Here is a 21,164-nt window from a genome sequence, read left to right as displayed (position 1 = left end):
TTCACTGCTGCTGAATGTCACTTCAGCCACGTGTCCCCAGTCAAATGTACCACAGGGAAATGTCTCGCTGCCTAGGCGCCTGAACCCCTGATTATGCTTGGGTGACAAGTTCTAATATGCATTAATGTACATTTTGGAGTAAGCTAAAACAGGAAATTGATCATCTGAAGTTACAGCTCTACATCTAAAAAATAAATTTGATTACATATTCATCAGTTTCTCTGTTTTTTTTCTCTTGAAGTGTGTATTTCCAATTAAAGATAAATTGAGGGAGCAGAGTTAGCACAGCTTAAACTTTTTCACAGTTATTTTTTGTGTATTTTCCTGAAACCCAGTTTACCTTTTTCAGAGACACAGGGAAGTCACAGCCTGTCCTGGCAAACAACAGGCATAAAACAGACAGACAATCCTGGATGGGATACCACCTTCTCTCTGGAAAAGTACTTCATCATATCAAGATTAATCAGTCTTTCACCTACCTGCTGATCATGCCCACTCCTTCCTGTCGTATCATTCCTTTCTACTGCAGTGATATCAGTTACCCTTTAGTGCCTTATATACCTTTATCATGTAAGATATTCTGTCCTTTTTCCCAGTAAGCACATGGTTAGCTTCTTCTCAAATATCATTCCATCTTTTCTCCTCACCATCCCAGTCACGTTTACCTGTATCACCTCATAAGTGGGTTCACCCTTTCACTATAAGCCATCCAGAACTGTACATAGTTTTGTCCTTCCTGTCTCTGACCTCTACCCTTCTTAGATATATTTATCACTAGCATGCTTCTATTTATTTATTTCTATTTTATTTTATTTCTTAATCAGGTAAGTAGACTATTTCAGACACCATTTTTAGCCATGACCTGGGGCAAATGGCATTAATGATCAGAAAACATAGAACCAGGGTTTCTTGCAGTGCACAAACAATTCCAAAAGGAAAAACACACCTCAACTCTGCTTTTACTGTATTTGTGTTTCTTCCTACTTTATTTTGCTTTTGCGTCATCTTAAAAGTACTCAGTTGTATTTATTACTGCTTGGTGTAACTCATTCTAAGCCTTTTAGTTTTAAGCACTTGGGCTTCAGACCAGTTGTTTTACATTAAGAAGATTTGTGGTCTGCACTGTAGTGGCAGAACAGGTAGCTTACATCCTTCTAAGTTGTGAACTGCTGATTGAGGGCTCAGTGTTTGTTATTCTAAAAGTGTATTAATTCTGGTTTAAGCACTTGGGCTTCAGGCCAGTTATTTTACATTAAAAGGGTTCGTGGTCTGCACTCTTGTGGGAGGAGAGGCTGGACTCTGCCCTTCTGAGCTGGGAATTTCTGGTTAAAGGCTTATAGTGCCTGCATATTTGAACTGCTTCTTACTGAAATTGGTACACCTTGTTTGCTGTAGCGTAGACTAGATCCAGGCCTGCTGAATCTAGCTTTGTTTGTATAACTTGAGCACTAATCCAGGCATTCTTTAAAGTATTCAATTATATTTACTACTGTTTGGTAGTAACTTGATTAAAGTGTAGCTACCATTCTAAGTCTTTTGGATTAAGCACTTGGGCTTCAGACCAGTTGTTTTACATTAGGAAGGTTTGTGGCCTGCACTGTGGTGGCAGGACAGGTAGCTTACATCCTTCTAAGTTGGGAACTGCTGATTGTGAGGGCTCAGTGTCTGTTATTCTAAAAGTGTATTAGTTCTGGTTTAAGCACTTGGGCTTCAGGCCAGTTATTTTACATTAAGAAGGTTCGTGGTCTGCACTCTTGTGGGAGGAGAGGCTGGACTCTGCTCTTCTGAGCTGGGACTTCCTGGTTAAAGGCTTATAGTGCCTGCATATTTCAACTGTTTCTTACTGAAACTGGTACATCTTGTTTGCTGTAGCATAGACTAGATCCAGGCCTGCTGAATCTAGCTTTGTTTGTATGCTTGTTGTTTGTTTGCTTGTTATTTCCCTGAAACACTAATACCACCTAAAACGTGGCTTTTCAGCGCTTCTGTGGATCCCTAGTGATATCTGCATTGCTTACTGTACTTATTTCCTTGTTTCACTTAAAAGAAAGTTACTGTTTGTCGTTTTTGCATTTAAGTTACCTGTAACTTGCTCACTAAAGCAATTATATAAGTCAACACTAAAAAATTAAAAGCACTACACCCTCACAAACTCCCCTTGAGTACCTTGTTCCCCATTGGCCCTTTTTTTCATTTATAAAGGAATTCCCAATACTATTCAAGCATGTCCAAAGGTCAGTTGTCAATCTCCTCTCCAGTCCAGCTGGTGAATCTGGGAATCTTGAGGCAATGTTACAACTGCCTCATGTACACAGACAACCCTCTCCTCCTCCCAACAAATTCCAAAACATGTGAGAGATGCATCCATATAGCCAAACTGGAGGCTAAGCTCTCTCAACTCAGTACTGGCGTAACCAGTCAGGAGGAGAAGGAAACCACACTCACTACAATTCCAGTCTCACATAGACCTACCACGACAGCAAACCAAACACATAAACACACAAAAACATACTCGGAGGCTCTAAATAAAAATCTGCCTAAGCAGCAGAGACCTCCAAAGCAGACACTCAAGCAACCGCTACCCCAAAACAAAACACGTGCAACACATAGCTCACAAAGCCAGTGTGCCGAACAGTCACAGCCCTTAAGGCTAAACAACACACCTGATACACTTGTAATAGGTGACTCTATCGTCAGGAACACTGACGTCCCGCTCACCAGGCTGAACAAGGAGAAGGTCATGGTGAGCTGCCTGTCGGGCGCTAGGATCCGCCACATAACACAAGCACTCAGGTCACTCCAAGGCAAGTACAAATATGACTCAGTCATTGTCCATGCTGGTGTGAATGACCTGAGACGTACCTCCCTGGACTACATGAAAAGAGACATAGAGGAGCTCTCTGAGCATGTGGCCCAGGCTGGTATGACCCTGACCTTGAGTAGCATCTTACCCTCACCAAGAATGATGCCACAATATGAAGACAAGATGATCAATTTCAACAACTGGCTTAAGTATTGGTGTCATTCAAAGGGGATCCAATGCCTGTCAGCCTGGGATGACATGCTCAACAAGCCACGATGCTTCGCTAGGGACGGCTAGCACCTGTCACCCCTGGGCTTTCGGATACTGGCAAATGCTCTTGCTACCCCTATAGTGCCTTTTTCAGGCAAGGCTCAAAAGACAAACCCACCTCCATAGGTATCACAAGGGATAAGAAACTGAGTAATGCTACTCAACGCCAGAAGTCTAAACCTCAAGATGCACGCACTCGAAACTCTCCTTAGCATGGAGAACATCGATATCTGTGCAGTAACAGAAACCTGGTTCAAGGCTCCCGAGAGCATCCCAGCACTACCAGGTTATACCTCATACCATGCTTTTCGGCCCCAAAACTTGGACCGAACCACAAAAGGAGGGGGAGTATCAATATTTGTCAAAGATACCCACACCTCCAGGTTGGTGGCACAGCACGAAGCATCAGAGACTATCCATGTGCAACTAACAGTGGGTAAAACTGCCTTCCAGTTTATAGCCTGCTACAGACCACCCTCCCAAACCCAGGAACCCCACTCGGCCTTCCTGAGAACACTGGAAAATATGAAGGTCTCTCCAAATACCATTATATTGGGCGACTTCAACTACCCAAACATAGACTGGGAGCATTACTCTAGCTCCAACACCCTAGCCCAAAGGTTCCTAGAATTTATAAACTCAGATGCAATGGAACAACTTGTTACCACTCCCACAAGAGGGGAAAACATACTGGACCTGATCATCACCAACATGGGGACTCTATGCTCCAGACCAGAAGTGTATCCCTCACTGGTAAGATCAGACCATAAGCTAATCTCACTGGATATTCACATCCCGACCCCACCTCCTGCCCAGAAAACCACAGTGAAAAACTTCTCTAAAGCAAATTTCACACTCCTCAAAACCGAGGTGGAATCCTTCAAAGCCCCCGGGCCTGTGGAAAATATGGCCCAGACCGCAGAATCCTTTATAAATGCATTCTATGAACACCTTCAGGAATGCATGGATCATGCAATCCCAAATAAAACCAAGACCCAATCCTCCAAAGGCAGACGTCCTGTCTGGTGGACCCCAGCCATAAACAAACTATACAATAGAAGGAGGAAGCTACTAAATGATAGAGCAAAATCCCAAAAAGGGAAGGCATCTCTGATCAGTATTAGCAAAAAACTACGGGCACTCATAAAATCGTCTAAGGCCAGCTTCGAGAGAAAAATTGCACAGGACACTAAGGATAATCACAAGGCTTTCTTTAGTTATGTTAGGAACCTGGGTGGGAATTCCCAGATATGCTCAAAATTAGTCCAAAATGACAAAAAATACACTGAACCCACAGACATTGCCAACATTCTAGCTGACAGGTTCAGCGCAAACTTCTCCCCCCCTCCTCACCAAAAGGGCAAATATCTATCCCAGCAGAGTGCTGCCCCCCTGACATCTCAGATGCTCAGGTAAGAGCCGCCCTCTCCAAAGCAAAAAACACAGCATCAATGGGACCAGATGGTGTCCCGGGCTGCGTCCTACATGAACTTCAAGAAGAGCTAAACCCAAACATAAAACTACTGTTCAATCTCAGCCTTACTATAGGATATGTACCCAAAGAGTGGCATACAGCAACAGTGGTCCCTCTCCACAAAGGTGGTGCCTCAACGGATCCTGGAAACTATCGCCCCATAAGCCTGACTAGCTTGGTCTGCAAAGCTATGGAAAGGATCATCATGGACCTCATAAATAAAGATATTGGGGACCTACAGAAACTGGATCCTACCCAGTTCAGCTTTGTTAAGGGCAGATCCTGCCTCTTAAACCTGGTTGATTTCTTGGAAACAGTCACCAAGGCCATTGATGAGGAGAAGGTGGTCCACACAGCCTACCTGGACCTCGCAAAAGCCTTCGATACAATACCCCACTTGGGCATTATAGATAAGCTCACCAGCCTAAATATAAACCCCTATGTCACTAGATGGGTTGCAAACTGGCTCAAGGACAGAATCCACATGGTTAGAATTGCTGGAGCCATGTCAGACTCCAAACCAGTTACAAGTGGCTTCTCACAAGGCTCAGTCCTGGGACCTCTCTTGTTCGGTATATATTTCTCGGAGGTACAGGCCAACATGGAAGGACTGTGGCTGACCAAGTTCGCAGATGACTGCAAACTGGGTGCCATAATAGACTCTCCAGCCGACACAAGCATCCTCCAAAAGGGCCTCACAGAAACAGACAACTGGTGCCAGAGCCATGGCCTCAAGCTAAACGCCAAGAAGTGTATAGTCATCCCCTTTGGCAAAAACAAAGTGCCCACAAATTACCACATAGGTGGTAATCCATTAAGTACAGAAGAAGTAATTAGGGACCTGGGGACCCAAGTTGATAGCAATCTCTCATTTGACAACCACGTGGCCAAAGTGGTTAGAAAAACATTTTATATAGCCCACTTAATCATGAAGGGATTCACATCTAGATCAGGGGAGGTCATCGTGCCTCTTTACTCATCCCTCATTAGGCCCATAATTGAGTACAATCCCCCTTTTGGGATGTACCTTACCAGACACCTGCAGCAACTGGAAAGACCCCAAAAGTACCTCACCAAGAGGATCAAAGGGCTCAAACAGATGCCATATGCTGCCCAGTTAAAGAAACTCCAGCTCGACTTAGTGGCATACCGCCTGTTCAGGGGCGATCTGTGCCTGACGTATAAAGCCATGTCCAACCCAGAATTAATGGACATGCTGCACCTCAGAAAATCCAAATCCCATCGAGCTACGCGCTCGAGAGACTTGAACCTCAGCACTGAAATAAATAGGATATGCTGGAGGGACAGATTCATAACCCAGAGGCTCCCTTCACTCTGGAATAAAATCCCAGTCCAGGTTAGGCAGAGTCCCTCATTGACTCTCTTCAAGAGGAATCTTGATGAGTGGATGGGAGATCGTAGGTTTAACCCGGGTATCACTTCTGTGTCACTGTTAGACAGAGGCACAGTATACTAACCTCGAAAAAGGGCATAGCAAAACTAATTTAAAATTGGTGGCGAAAGCCAAACACATTCTGGCTAGGCTTATAAATGCCCTAGGGCAGATAGCCTAGTATGAACCTATGAACTCCTCCAGAGAGCTCAACCAGGAACTGGCAGCTATAGTGTTAAATGCTGAAGACATACAATAAGAGCAAAAAGCTGAATGAACTGTACAACACTGCTTTGACCATAAATTGAGCAAAGTTTATTCACAAAATAGAAACTCTTAGTGCTTTCACCTTGTTAAAGAAAGCTTCATCAGAGATAAAAGAACTAGTTTATACACCTTTGAAAAAACATGTGACCAACCTGGAATGCTGTTGTAATTCACTTGTCTTCCACTTAAAAAGACAGTGTAACAAAACAGTATTAAAAAACAATAATAGATCCTACAACAGAGAAAAACAGTAACTGATATATATGTGTGTGTGTATGTATATAAAATATGTACACATTTACAAATTAAAACTTAAGTTGTTAAAAAAATTGCTTATAACTTTTCTGCTCTACTTTTTTACAATACAGTGGATAGCTAATTTAACTTTCAGTCTTGTTTCTTCATAGCATCTAACCACAGCTGCCATTGCAATTCTTTTTCTTACAAAAGAAATTCACTGTCCCCGCCCCATCCTGTAGTGGAAACTTTTGTCAATAATAAAAAATAAGAATCTTTCATAATTTTTTGTTTCCTAATGCCATAATCATGCTCGTACATTCTATCCTTGAACATTCTATTAGTTTTTCCTATATAGAAGGCTGGGCAGGATGTGCAGGAGGCTAAATACACAATTCTGGTGGTACAGTTATATGTTCCTGGACATGTTAAAGTTTTTTTTTCATAATTCTCTACTGTAATGTAAGGGCTATCATTTACGTATTTACAGTATCTACATAATCCACACTTTGTCATTTTGGACTATGTCTGTTTCCTAAATTCTGACTACTCAAAAATATTTTTAAGATTTTTTGACTCTACTGAATGTTATCTTAGGATGTGAGCCCAAGATCTGTTTTATTTTGAAGAGAAAACATTGTTCCACATTTCATTCGTCATTCTTTTTAACATTGGGGAAGATGGTTGTATTGAATTAACATAGCACCCATTTTGTCTAGATCAGTGGTCCCCAACCACGAGCAGCAGACCATTTGGTACTGCCCACCACACATGGAGTGAAATGAAAAAAGTGAATGTTTGTATGTATGTGTATGAGTGTGTTTATGTATCTGTCTGTGTGTGTGAGTGAATGCATGCATGAACGCAGAATGTATGTGTATGTGAAAGAAGAAGAGACTGTGTGTGTATGAGAGTGAGCAATGAGACTGACCGGGCCATTATTTTACACTCGCTAAGCAGCGCTTTTGCAGTTTAGCGAGTGTAAAGTAAGTCAAGGAAACTGAAAAAAGTATGTGCGTGTGTGTGTTTTTCTGTCTGCTTGTGTGAGTGAATGCGTGTATGAAAGTAGAAGAGACCGTGTGTGTGTATATGCTTCTGTCTGCATGTGTGAGTGAAAGCGTGCATGAAAGTAGAACAGGCCATGTGTGTTTGTGTCTGAATGTGTGAGTGAATGCGTGCATGAAAGCAAAAGAGACGGTCTGTGAGAGAGAGATCGATTTTCTGTGAGTGAATGCGTGCATGAATGCAAAAGGAACTGTGTGTCTGTGTGTGTTTCTGTCTGCATGTTTGAGTGAATGCGTACATGAAAGCAAAAGAGACTGTGTGTGTGAGAGAGATCAAGAGAGAGTGAAAATGATCTTGTGTGAGTGAATGCATGCAAAAGAGACTGTGTTTATATCTGTTTCTGTCTGCGTGTGAGTGAATACATGCATAAAAGCAGAAGAGACTGTGTGTGTGTGTGTGTTAGTGTTACTGTTACTGTATGCATGTGTGAGTGAATGCGTGCATGAAAGTAGAAGAGTCAGTGTGTGTGTATGTTTCTGTCTGCATGTGTGTGCGCACATGAAAGTAGAAGAGTCCATTTGCTTGTGTGTGCGTATGTTTCTGTCTGCATGTGTGAGTGAATGCATGCACAAAAGCAAAAGAGACTGTGTGTGTGAGTGAGAGTGTGAGAGATCGATCTTCTGTGAGTGAATGTACACATGAATGCAAAAGGAACTCTGTGTGTGTTTCTGTCTGCATGTGTAAGTGAATGCGCCCATGAAACCAAAAGGAGCTGTGTGTGTATGTGTGTATATGTATGTTTCTGTCTGCATGTGTGAGTGAATGTGTGCATGAAAGCAAAGGAGACTGTGTGTGTGAAAGAGATCGACAGAGACTGAGAATGATCTTGTGTGAGTGAATGCATGCGTCCATGCAAAAGAGACTGTGTGTGTGTGTGTGTGTGTGTGTGTGAGAGAGAGAGAAAGAAGAGTGAAAGTGATCCTGCGCAGCAGCATCAATGAGGTTAGTGTACCTCTCAACCATACCACTCAACCTCTTGCACAATAAATCCGGACAAAGCCACAGATAACAGGGATGGATTTTAAATATTGCTTTTATAAATATAGAAAGACAATAAGGTTGCCGTTAGGTTATCTCTCGACCATACCACTCAACCTCTCCCACAATAAATCTGGACTGTGTGTACCTCTCAACCTCATAGAGCAAGAAATCTGGACAAAACCAAAAGTAATGGGGGCAAAGGCCCAAAACTAGGGATGTTTTAAGTACTGCACTTACAAACTTAGAAAGTCGATAGAAATACAGGTTTTGCTTTAGCATGTATTTTCTGAAGGGTATGAAGTCTGAAGCTCAACTGTCTGTCATTATTTTTTGATGTCATATCTCAATGATCTGCCAGTGATTTTCCAGAAAACAACAATTTTATGAGAAACAGACCAAAAAATGAAGCAAACATCTGGACATTCTGCGAAAAACTATACAGTTGAGAGATATGCTGGACAGAGCCAAATAATAGAGCTATATTTTAAATATTGGTCTTATAAACTTAGAAAGTCAATAAGGTTCCTATTAGGTTTGTGTACCTCTCGACCATAGCAGATAAATGTTATGCTGTTAGGCAGAATGTACACTTTTTTTATTTTGGTAATTATTACCAATTGTCTTTTTTATTGTCCTTTGGAGCTTTTCTTCCCAGGTCTCAGCTGAAAATGGACTTCTAGTCCAGTCGAACCTCCCCAGTAAACAAATGTCAAATAAATAAATAAATATTATGCACTTTATTATCCTTGCACGATGGCCGGTCCATGGAAAATTTTCTTACATGAAACTGGTCCTTCGTGCAAAAAAGGTGTGAGACCGCTGGTCTAGATTATTATCACTTGTGCACTTGTTTTCAACTTGAAGAACTTCCCCCTGAGTAGTAGTGGTGCTTACTGTAGGTGTAAATTTTGTGTGTTGATGTAAAAGTATTTCTTCATTCAATTAATCCATTAATGAATTGAGGTACCCTGTTTTCGAAAACAAACCGCATAATTTGTCCAGTTCTATAATAAAAGGTGCATCAGCTGAAACCAATCTTGAAAGGCTCACTACCATTTGACCTTTGACTAAGTTTCTTTTCTGATAAAAAGGATGATTACTATCATAGTGGAGCAATGAATTTGAATAGGTCTCTTTCCTGTAAATATCTGACACACTTTTTCTCAGTGTAGTCTTTGGATATAGTAATGTCTAAGTAGTTTATAGAATCGACATCCATGGATGAGGTGAATTTAAGAAAAGTAGTTGAATTGTTCAACTCATCTAAAAACTTTTCCAAATTAGAAACATCATCTTTCCATAAAATAAGAATGTTATCCAAAACTCTCAAGTATCTAAATATTCTGTTAAAGGTGAACAAAACACAGTACTGTGCTCCCATTCAGCCAGAACCAAACTGCCATAATTTGGGGCACATCTTGCCCCTATAACTACCCCTGTTGTCTGGTGGTAATATTCATTATTAAAATAAATGTAACTGTTTCTCAACACTAGTTCCAAAAATTCTAGTAGCATATAAGCATCATTGTTAGTTTTGGTGTTGTCTGACAGCAGTATTTTGTGAAAATGCTGCAAGCCACTGTCGTGTGGTATGACACTCAATAAATACATTTACTAAATCAATAGTGAAAAAGATAATATTTTCATCAAATGGAGTGTTGTTTAAAATTTGTAACAGATGCCATGAGCCTGTAGGATGTGTGTCTCTATGTCTAACATACCTTTTGTATTAACATATACATATAATGCTAAGGGTTCCATCTTTGACCTACTTGCTGATACTATCGGTCTTAGTGGGGGGTTGTGAGGGTCCTTGTCTACTTTGGGTATACCAAAGATAGATGGTATTACTGGTTTGTCCACTTTCACAAACTCCAAGATATCCCACTGTAGTGCGATCCTGGAGTTAGTATATATAGTTGGGGGGGCACAGCCCCCCACCTTGTTTGTTTTATATTGTACTTTACCAAAACTTCAAAACAATAAATTTTAAACAATAAACATGCTTAGTTGCAACACCAATGACTAACTCTCTCCAGAAGACAATATGTACTCTTGAGTAAGAGCCTACACCCCCCTCACACCCCACACCCACCCTGACTATATATACTAACTCCAGGATTGCACTACAGTTTGGAAAGGGGCATGTACCTTTTACTTGCCTTACAGTACTCTGCACAGTGCCATATATACTAACGGCAGTTCAGTGAAATGAGATTCAGTAATTTGAGTTTTCAGCGAAGTGGTCAAGGTGAAATGAAATTCAGTGAAATGAGATTCAATGAAAGAAAGTAGACCTGATCTAACATATTGGATAACCTTGCATATGCTATATTTATTTCAGTTTTTGACACGTCTGTTTGTATCCATATCATTTAACAAGTACAACATTGTACTAGCATATGCAAAAAAGTCCATAATTACTTTACCCCCACCTTTGTTGGATTTCATGGCCTGAATGTTTTTGTTGTTTCTTATCTGTGCTAATAATTCTATCTCTTCTGATGTTACATTATCTGTATATTTTGATTTGCCTTTCAATATCCTTCTAAAGTTACCCTCACAAATCCTCTCAAAGGCTGATATCATGGAGTTGCTAGGGGCTGTAAATATGCTTTCCTTTTGAGTGGAAATGGAGTATGCATTCTATTTGTATTGGCAAATAACATAGTTAAATTCAGTTGTCTAACATGAAGTTTGAAATATATCAATACATGCACTATGTCCTACTTGAATGTGGGGATATCAGAAAATGATGACTGAAAAGCGGAACAACGTTTTCTCTTCTGAAATAAAACAGATCTTGGTCTCACAACCTAAGATAACATCCAGTACAGGCAAAAATCTTAAAAATATTTTTGAGAGTAGTCACAACAATTTAAGAAAGAGATACAGACAGTCCAAAATGACAAAGTGTGGATTTTGTAAATACATAAATGATGGCCTTTATGTTACAGTACAGAATTATGAAAAAAACTTTAACATGTCCAGGAACATGTAGCTGTAGTGTATTTAGCCACCTGCACATCCTGCCCAGCTTTCTATGTAGGAAAAACTAATAGAATGTTCAAGGATAGAATTTATTAACATAATTATGGCATTAGGAAACAAGAGCCTAAGAATGCATTAAACATACATACTTTAGAATACCAGCTTAGAAGTTATGGAAATTGAGAAGTAAACATTGAGCCTAGTGGTTTATGTTTCCATGGTAATAACTTCTAGATCATCTTGGTCTGGATTTTGTTTAGGTTGATTCCTCCAATCGTGCAGTGTGGCAGATTGCTGCAGAAGATTTATGCCTGAGCCGCTAATGACCTTGGTCCTGAAGGCCTAAGTTTGATTCCCTCAATCTTCATTTGCCTTTTGCTTGACTCTGATCAAATCGCTTAACCGGGCATTATTCCTTTGTTGCCCTGAAAAAGGGCATTTATGCTCAGTACTTTTAATCAGTTAACAAACAGTTCAAATAAAATATTATGTTTTAAGGTTATCATTCTCCAGGTAAAAAGCTTCCATTTGAAAGGGCTGAAGTGAAGCTTCCCCCTTTTGGATAATGTTTCCAGTCTCCTTAAATCCGTCTTTAGGCTTGCTCCCTGTCTGTTACCATTCTTCCAACCTTAGTGCAGTCTGCAAAGAGATTGATCCAGTTTTCCATAACTGGTATCAGGTCAAAGAAGAATGCATTAAACAGGACAGAGTAGAGGACCATCTTCTTCAAGACACTACTTATCTACTTGGAGAGATCCCCTGGCAGTCACCTTCAGTTTCTTGCTGTCCATCACTTTCTCTACCTCTCATTACAGTTTTCTATCCACTCCTACTGTCTTTTCATGAGGGTTGTGGTGCAGAACTGAATCAAATACTTTGATGAAAGAAAGTTCACATTCACAGGACCTCTGTCCACACCCTATGTAAGCCACGCATACACAGAGACCAGATTAATCGGACATTATCTGCCTGCTGAAGACTCATACTGGAAACCATTGAGGTTGCATGATCTGCTCAGAAACCTTACACTCATATGACTTCAAGACCACTGCCCCAGTTCTGCCCACTACTGAAGTCCATCTCACTCATATTTAGAGTTATAGACTGGTACTTGCACTGTCTTTGTTGCTGGGCACCCTAATTGCTTGCTGCCAATCCCATGGGACCACCATGTCTCTACCACAGTATCCTACTGAATATGCCTGTTAGGGGCTAAACTAAAACTCCTGCACCTTTTTATAGGATCCTTGTCAAGATTCTGTCTAGTCTTGTATCTTATCCTCCTTTAACCCCTCTGCCTGAGCCCCTTCTTTTATTTGACGACTGTTAACCAGGTAAGTGAAGTGTTCCATGGACCCTTTTCACCCATGACACTGACCAAGCCAGCAGTGGCAATACACGCATGCAAATGAAATATTTTACAATAAGAAAATACATACGGCATAAAGTATTAATGAGTTAAAACAGAAAATTAAATACATTATACTGTAGTTGCATCTGAAAGTGCAGCAAAAAAAAATGAAAGGAAAAAAAACAAAGAATTAATGGTAATATATGTTTAAAAACTCAAGTGTAATTCAGTTATTTGAGAAATGAAACTTGTTTGTGTGCAATTTGATATGTGTTGAGAACTACAAGAGGGCATACAGACGCATAGTGTTGTGTTGTACAGAGTACAGTTTAGTAAATTCGGAAGAACAGTCTTAATGGAAAGTACATTGCAAAGGATAACTGAGAAATAGTTATAAACATAATAAAAAAGAGAAGGCGTTTAGTCAGATTAATAACTTAACCCCTGACTCCTCTTCCCTTAGCATGTTATGATCCCAGTATAGAAATTGAGGGAGACGTATTTCCAAGTGGATGGTACAGAAGAAAGGAGTGGTATGAAATGTATAATAATCAGAGTTTATGGAAAAATAGGCAAAGAAGTGCATTAGCTGGAATCTGTAAAGCACCAATATTGTTTCACTCCTTCCAGCTGCTCCATTGCTCTATTCTACTGTCTCCTTTCACTTCCTGCTCCTATTCCACCTTTCTGGTACCTTCCCATCTATATCTTTGCTGAACACACAATGCAACATATTTATTTAGAATTTTCACCTGCTTCTTGATCTTATGCCTTTTACTTTGCCATACTGTTCACAATCCTCATTTCCCAGTTTCTTCCTCTCTTTATATACCTGAGGAAAGTCTTCTTCCTGTTATTAATGACCACTGTTGACTTTTTTTCCATCCCCCCTTTGCCTTCTTGATGGACTTCACTGCTCTGTTTCTAGCTTTCACAATGACCTTCCTCATTGTTACTCCAATCCCTCTGTCCCATTTCTTTCCCCCTTCCTTGCTTCCCTAGTGAAACAGACACTTTTCCTTTTTAACTCTTGTTTTCATAACACTGCAGACTACCATTTGTATGGTTTCCCATAGATCCTCAGCTCATTTGCTGTACTGCATGCAGCCTTCATAGTTTTCTGTTTAGTGTCCCCCTAGCATCTGACAGTCTGCTCCCCTGTAATTTCAAACACTGATCTTTGCAAACTTTTCTGTCATCTTCTCTATGGTCAATGTGAATCACACAGATATATGATAAATGTTAGCCATTGAGGGTTTGACTTTAATATCTCTCATCATTTCCTGTACATGCTCAAACCTTTTCAGGTAAAGTACTTGGATTAGTCTTTTCCCTTTGCCCACAGTAGATGGCTACTCTAGTCTATCTCTGGCTAACTTATGTCTGTCTTCATACAACACCTTTCCACCTTGCTACATCCTTTGACCCTATTTTTGACCCATCCTTTGACCCTACCCTTGCCTTACAACGCTGACTCAAACCTGCATCCCTAAAGTCAGTACTCTGCTATTTGGTTATCCTACTTTGAACTCAAAGATCTTGAACCCAGTTGTCTGAACCAGTGCCCCTTTACCTTCATCCGTGAATGACAGGCTTGTGTATATTTATTTTTGTGTCGGTCATCTATCGTGGACTTAGTGGCACAAAATCATGAGTATACATGTAAGTGATTTTGAGATGAATGCTTTTGTAACACAGCATTTTAGAAGACATTACCATTTTATGGAGTCTTTGACTGTCAGAAATCTACTTGAAGATCCTGGATTCCCTTTGAGAGGAAATCTATTTTCCTTGTGCCTGTGAGAACTATGTTATAAAGCAAAGCACTGACTGTTTCATTGTGGATTTGTAAACCTGTGCATTAATCACAAATAGGTCATCAAGCATCTGTCTAAACCTTTCAGCTAACCTTCTATGGTATGCAGGTATTACAAAAAGGGAGATGGGGGTATTCAAAAATGTTTAGTGCTTCTGCAAATTGCTAAGTGCCACAATGCTGTATGTTTTTATTTTCATTAGTTGAAAAGAATCTGGCTAGATCTGCATCACAAGTACATATTTAGTGCAAAAAGCCTGGCACCAGAAGGAAGAAAGGTAGACTGTGCTTCCATGTTTGCCAGGTGAGTCAAATCACTGGGGGTAGGAATGATATACTGAGCCAATTTAGTCAGTAGATAGAGAAGACATGGTGGACAGATAAATTGTGCAAGGCAGTTGATATGCCGGGTGAAGCACAGACATGCTAACATTGATGCAGCAATTAAACAGTACGAATAATTAGGAAGACTTGAAGGCTCGGAGGTTAAAATTAAAGTGGGTGAGTTCCTCTCTGATGAGTTCTGCTTGAACAAAGGAACTAGGCAGGGGTGTCCTCTTTCCCTTTTGTTATTTGCGTTACACTTAGAACAATTGGCAAAGAAAATAAGGGACCCAGAAATTCAATGATACAATTGGTATGTAATCAAGTAAAGTTGGCTTTATTTGCAAATGATATTACTTTGTGCCTAATAATACCAGTAAAGGACATTCCAGTGTTGTGGAACATTTTGAGACAGTTTCAAGTCTTTCTGGAATACAAAATTAATGAAACAAATGCAATAGCTGTAAACTATGTACCCACACACAAATTGGTTCAGCAATACCCATATTTATGGGGAAATAATAAAATAAACTACTTGGGAATATGGGTTAACCTGGATGATTTTATGGCAGCTAAGGGTATGGGGAAAGATACTAAACAAAAGATAATAGAAAAAAACAAGAAACTGGAAACTGTTTTATGGATAGAGAGATACAAGCAGTGAAAAAGTTTTTAATCCCTTTAGTTTTATACACACGTCAGGCATATTTTTTATCAACCAGAGGAGAAGTTGTGGATAGCAATTCATAAAGAGCAGAAGGATTTTTATCTGGGAGGGGAAGAGAGCAAGAGTCAAGTGGGATAAGCTGATCCTTCCAATAGAACAAGGTGATTTGGGATTACCAGATTTGAAGGGGTATTTCAGAGCTACACAGCACAAGCAGAAAGCTATAATTCAAAGTGGAAAAGGATAACGGTGGAACATGGGAGAAGCTTAATAAATAAGAGACTGGGATTTTGGATGTGATCCATAAGGAGAATAATAATAACCCTACAGAACATCATATTCATAAAGTATTCTAAGAACTAAGCCAACACAGGAATGGAGAAAGGAGGTTCTGATGATAGGGGTGACTGCAATTAGAGGTACAGAGAATAGGCAAGAAGGTGATTTAATTTACTGGAGAAAACCGGCAAATGAACCAAGGTATTGGGAGAAAATAATTAGAGAGGGAAAGTAACAGAATGGTAAGAAGCCAAGAATACGTTTGTACTGCAGGCTAGAGACTCCGATTGATATCAAGCATATAGGCAAAAAGAAAGGAATACATGGATCCTAAGTGAAAGACCAACACTGGTAGAGTTTTAGTGGAATCTAGAACAGAAGCTGTCGTTAAAAATGGGATAATTAACAGAACATATAAAATATTCCATGATAACTATAGGAAGCTATCAGACAAGATTAGAAATGATTTGGAAGAGAGATTGGATAAGCAAGTCCCAAAGAAATAATGGGAGGATATATGTGCGTCTTCCACATATGCAACAAAGTCTAGAAGATTTAGGATTTTTGCTTGGAAGTGTTTACATACGTATTTTTATACCCCAAGCAGACTCCAAAGACTTTCTCCTCAGGCAGATGACAAATGTTGAAGGTTTGATTAGGAAGAGGTAATTGGGAACTTTTTGGAGGAGTGCAATGAGTTGGCAGACTTTGAAAAATCACTGCAGACTACACTGTCAGAAATACCGGGTAAGCAAATTGGTGCAACTAAGGAAATGATTTTTAAACTGTTTTACAGACTTGGAATTGCCTAGATATAGTAAGGCCTTGCTGATTTTAATTCTGGTGGCTGCCAAAAAAAGCAATTACTAGAAACTGGAAATTAAATTCTAAACCAACCATATTAGAAGTAGTGAATTGAGTAACAGCAGCAAAAGAACTGGAAGTGGGAGCTTTAGAAAAGAGCTGGAGTAAATTACATAGAAAAAAGGGGAATTATGGGGAAATGCATGCAAAATAATGTTTTGGAGGAGGAATGAGGTTTAAGAGAAAGTAGGAATTGAGTGAGCTGTGTATTGTTTAACTGACAATGACTGTATGGAAGATGATATGTGATGTATAATGTCTGCAACTGAAAATATGTCAATATGGTTTGTTTTAATTTATATAAATGTATGACAGCCTATGTCATAAGTGATAATTCAATAAATTGTTTCATGTTTAAAAAAAATATTGCTGCAGCAACTACTTGAACGTACATGGAAGAAATCATATAAAACAGTCTAAATTCAGTATGAGGGCTGAAGCAGTAGTAAAAATTAAATGCAGTAATATCCGAGATAATTTTGACATTTGTTTACTGGGAAATCCGACTGGGTGGGTACCTATTTTCAGCCAAAGCCCAGGAAGAAATGCTCCAGAGAAAATCAGCATATTGCATTAGCTTATTACAGAGCAACAGTGAATGTTTTCACATACAAGAAAGAATATACAATAATGAATAGCACATAATTTTTACATATATTGGATGAAACATACTTTCACATTAATTGCAGACAGACATTACTAAGGAGACTATATACATGAGACAAGTGGTCTTTACAATTATATGATCAGTATGATTCTGCTTGAGAGTTAAATAAGTTTTGTTTATTATAATGTACTTAGTATACACATCTTATAGTACATGTACAGGAGAAGAAAAGTAGGAGATAGAAATCTATGTTTTTATTAGTAAAGTGTGGTGTATGGATAGGGAAGAAGCAAAAAGGAGAAAGAAAAGTTAGGGGACTGTATAGTGATTATAACAATGTAAGGTACATGTAAAAGAAGCAAGAAATTATCAGTTGTATAAAATATAATAGCAAGATGGAGGTTAATGCTGTTACAGTTACAAATTAAGGAGCCATTCGATTAACCTGGTGTAAACATGTAGTCTGGAACAGTACACAGTAACAGTAGTAAGAAACAAATAACTAAATTCTGTATAATAACAGAATAAAGAACAGAACAGGTAATATGAATTGTACACTATAAGAAAAGCAGGCTCAGACGCCACCAAAAGTATGATTACAGGTTGCCATTGTATGATTACAGATTGCCAAGAATGCCACACACCACATACTTCAAGGTTCAACTTGACATCAAAACAATGAAGAGCGTTTTGTTTACATGCCACAAAATATGACGTCAAAGGGTCAGTATGCCTAGGTGCCATAAAGGGATTTCTTATTGGAAGTCATAAAACACATGTTTCATAGAGTCAGTATGCTTGGGTGCCACACAAAAATTGTTTCTAGGATTTATCAGACTTGATTGTCACATGCTTGGCTACAGCCAAGAGGGAGAGATCAGTTAGTTCCTGGATAAATGTGTGAGCACCCATCCAGTCATCCAGGTTTAATTTGAAGGAAGATAAAGAATTATGTTATTTAACTTGCAAAGAATGTTTATTTCAGAGAAGGGGGAGGCAATGGGTGATGAATCTGTCTCTTAATTATATTCTGTTTATCTGTCGATGAAGGTTCAAATGTCAGGTTCTCATGTTAGGTGACCTGTTTACCTTACTGAAATACAGGAGGAAAAGGACCACTGGATCACTAATGATGTGGTAAGCAAGGCACAGATCACCCATCAGGAGTGTATAAGACACAGAGTACATGGACAAGGCTTTCAGTCTCCCCTAACAGCTAAAGTTCTTAAGTCCAGAGATCATTTACATTTCACTTTGTATGTTTACAGTAAAAGATAGTTGCACTGAGTTTACTGTTAAAGTCATTCTGGAGTTAAGGGAGGGTGGATGAAAGGAATGAGGTGTGATATGGAGGTATACTCACTGTAAGATCATTTTGCAATCACTCATTTGTTTGAAGATATCAGACTTCTGGATGTATTTAAATTATCCCACTGTCTGTTTTTATTAGATATTGACAGTATTTTATTGTATTTAAGAAATGTATCATAGTTTGGAGAGTAACTTGCGTTAGTAGCACAAGACAATTTTGTGGTACTCAGAATGGTCAAATAAGGAACATAGTATTATGAAAATGAGACGACTGGCGAAATGTTTACAGTCTTTGTCTCAAATGTATAAAGTACAGGGTTCAGTTCTGCTCTACCAATACCTGCATGGAGTTTGCATGTCCTCTCCATGTCTCTCTGGGTTCTTCCCACCTCCTAAAAACAAGCTGGATGTTTCAACCTCAGACTCACCCAAAATACAGTGGAGTCATGGGCAGCATCACAAACCCTATGCAGTGCCTAACAAGGAAACAGTTGTGTAAACCAACTGCTTTGGGCCTCAGTTGTGGTGCACAGTATTCTCTGGATAAGACAAACCAGAACATAGACTGTGCAGTGTATCAGGTATAGCCACTATGCAAAGTATAATTGGCTCTAGGTGATTTGGTCAATTTGACTAATGTTTCTAAAAAGGGGAATGGGTGTTTGCTGGTGATAAGTGGGTTAAGGACCCAGCCTACTCTGAGTTATATCAGTGACCCATGCTAATGTTTGCCTCTAATGGCTAGTGCGCGCATGCCCAGCAGTCCTGGATCAATATGCTATTGGCTGTACAGTATCCAGCTATCCAGCCTGGATTAACTAGGACAGCTGTGTTGAGCAAAGGCTGGATGTAATCAACCTACCAAGAATTAACTAAGCATTGTTACAATGAATATAGGTTAATTGACAGGACATATCTTGGAAGTGAATGCCATAACAGCAGGGAGGAGACTGGACATTCTGTGTAGCCAGGAGGCAATGTCAAAGAACAGAGCAGCAAAGCCACTTGCTTGGAGTTCAGAGTCTACTTCATAGGGGAGGACAGACTAAAAATGATGTGTGTCTTTTGAAGACAGTGAGGGATGTCATCAAAAACAGCGAGTGACTCATGGCAATCAGATGACAGGACAGTATTCATAATTCACAAAGTCCCAAACCTCAGGAAACAGCCACAGACAAAGGAAGCTCTGCACTTGAATATACTTTAATACACTAAAAATCACATAAAAACACTGAGTTAAAAATAAAAAACTGTGATATAAAGAGGATTAAGCGCTTTTGTTTGTTACCCCAGAGACTTCATCAAAATCATTAAACAGTCTAAGCAAATCATTTAAGTATCCCTCCATAAGGGTCGCATGACAATGCTCAACAAATGCCAAATCTCTATATGTTAGAAAGGAAGGGTCATACCAAAATACTCCCAGAAACAAATTTACATAAATTCACACATTATGTGATTTTAACCTCAAAATGCTTCCAATAGATATGCTGGGGGGGGGGGGGGGTTGACAGACAGTGGCATTTCATCTGAGCTTCCACTGCAGCTCACTAACTTCAATCAATCAAATCCCTGGGATTTCTCATAATATGATCTAACCCCACAAATGAAAGTTATGTTCAGGGTGAGTAGTAATGTGTTTGGCCAAAGAATTTTTAAGGTTTTTCTTCATAATATCCAGAGAATGTTCATATATTCGTTCCCTCAACTTTCTTTGAGTTTAACCCACATAAAACCCAAAATGACTTGAATCAGTGCTTTGTTAGTTCTATATATAGAAAACCAACATACTGTATTAGCTTGTTACATTACAAGCATAACCACCCTGAACATCAGAAATGGGGTATAGTGAAAGGGCAGTACATATGTTTGGCCAGAATGATTTCTGAGGACAATCAATTTGTGTCAAAAAGTCAACATCTGGCTGACATGTTTTTGGCCAATGGTTACCCGGCTCAGATAATTTCTACTGTTAAATCTGAAGTTGCAAGTAAAAGAGAGAATGGGGATATTTTACCCTTATAAAAACTTCTTACAATTCAGTGGGAAAAATGTTTGATTAAACCCCCATCTCAAGAAGTATTTACAGTTTGTCTTTCATTATACAACACTGGTTGGAAGACGAATTCATTAGGGAGGTGATGTATAAGAATTGGTCTGTCTTTGTTGAGTAGAGTGAAAACATAAGTGTTCAGGGAAATACTCATTAGTCTAGCACCTCAGGAAGAAGAGAAAAAAGTGAAAAGAAATGGCAGAGTCTCAAAACAGCATGTGTGTATACTACAGAATGGGTCTATATTAGTTTGTCGCAATTGCATTGCAGCGAACACCTAACCATCGACCCTAATTCAACAAAAATCATTTCAGCAATTCACTGAATTTACCAAGGGCAAGAAAATACTTGCTCTACAGCACAACGGACCGACAGCTAAGCAAATCGAACCCAACCCCCCGATGCGGAGGG

At 39.5% G+C, this 21,164-nt stretch overlaps 1 protein-coding gene across 1 annotated transcript in view; it reads right to left on the bottom strand.

The window, feature by feature from the left end:
- The window catches only part of LOC122791059 (torsin-1A-like), a 192,969-nt gene that overhangs the window by 154,695 nt on the left and 17,110 nt on the right, over positions 1–21,164 (bottom strand). The window lies entirely within an intron of this gene.

Source organism: Protopterus annectens, chromosome 16.part0 (genome assembly GCF_019279795.1).
Source record: "Protopterus annectens isolate FY-2018-M chromosome 16.part0, PAN1.0, whole genome shotgun sequence".
NCBI lineage: Eukaryota > Metazoa > Chordata > Ceratodontiformes > Protopteridae > Protopterus > Protopterus annectens.
This window is presented reverse-complemented; position numbering and strand designations above follow the sequence as displayed.